This window comes from Heterocephalus glaber, unplaced genomic scaffold (assembly GCF_053883595.1).
Source record: "Heterocephalus glaber isolate CG9 unplaced genomic scaffold, H.glaber_assembly_v1.0 deba00001479, whole genome shotgun sequence".
In the NCBI taxonomy this organism is placed as follows: Eukaryota; Metazoa; Chordata; class Mammalia; order Rodentia; family Bathyergidae; genus Heterocephalus; species Heterocephalus glaber.
In genome coordinates this window covers 17,531,834-17,533,383 of record NW_028258316.1, presented here as the reverse complement: position 1 = coordinate 17,533,383, position 1,550 = coordinate 17,531,834, and positions in this window count along the sequence as shown.

Sequence of the window (1,550 nt, the reverse complement as noted above, 5' to 3'; positions counted from 1 at the left end):
TATTTCTTTGCCAGTATCATGCTGTTTTTATCACAGTAGCTTTGTAGTACAGTTTTAAGTTGGGGATTGTGATAATCCCTGCAATGTCTCTGTTGCCTAGAATTCCTTTTGCTAATCTGGGTCTCTTCTTGTTCCAAATGAAGTTTTGGATTGTTTTCTCAAGATCTGTGTAATATGCTGCTGGGATTTCAATTGGGATTACATTGAATCTATATAGCAGTTTTGGAAGTATGACCATTTTCACTATGTTGATCCTTCCTAAACAGGAGCAAGGGATGTCTTTCCATTTTCAGTTAGCATCTTCAATCTCTCTTCAGAATGCTATAGTTTTCAGAAAAGAGGTCTTTGATTTCTTTTGTTAGGTTGATTCCCAGGTATTTAAGTTTTTTGGATGCTATTTTGAAAGGAATTGTTTGCACTATTTCTGTCCCATTGAGTATGTTGTTCATGTAGGGGAAAGCTATTGATTTTTGTGTGTTGAGCTTGTATCCAGCTACTCTACTATATTTGGTTACTAAGTCTAGAAGACATTTTGTGGCATTCTTGGGGTCTTTTATATAGAGTATCATGTCATTTGCAAATAATGACAATCTGACTTCTTCATTTCTTATTTTTTTTCTGTTATTTCTTTCTCTTGTCTAATTGCTGTGGCTAATGTTGCCAAAACTACATTGAACAGGAGTGGTGATAGTGGACATCTGTGTCTTGTTTCTGATTTTAGTATAAGTGATTTCACTTTTTGACCATTTAGTGTGATATTGGCTGTTGGTTTTTCATAGATGGCTTTCATCAGATTGAGGTAGAGACAATCTATTCCAATTTTTTATAGGGTTTTTATCATAAATGTGTGTTGAATTTTGGCAAATGCTTTTTCTGCATCTATTGGCATGAGCATGTGGTTTTTGTCCTTGTCTCTATTGATATAGCATATTACATCAATTGATTTGCATATGTTGAACCATCCCTGCATCCCTGGGATGAATCCCACTTGGTCAGGGTGTATGATCTTCTTGATGATCTTTTGCATTCTATTTGCCAGTATCTTATTAAGATTCTTTGCATCTATGTTCATTAGTGAGATTGGCCTATAGTTCTCTTTTTCAGTTGGTACTTTCTCTGCTTTGGGGATCAAGGTGATGCTTGCTTCCAGGAATGAATTCAGGAGTACTGCTTCCCTTTCAATTTCATTGAAGTGTTTAAACAGTAGTGGAAGTAGTTCCTCTCTAAATGTCTTATAGAATTCAGCAGTGAAGCCATCAGGACCCGGGGTTTTCTTAGTTGCTAAGTTTTTAATTACGTTTTCAATTTCATTGATGGATATTGGGTTGTTCAGAATTTTTAGATCTTTTTCATTCAACTTTGGTAATTCAGACATATCTAGGAATCTGTTCATTTCTTCTGTGTTTTCCATTGCATTGGTGTATGGGTTCTGGAAGTAGGTATTGATGATTCTCTGGATTTCTTCTGGGTCCTTTGAAATTTCAACCCTTTTCATTCCTAATTGCATGGATTTGGGCCTTTTCTTTTCTTTTTCTGATAAGTTTGTCTAA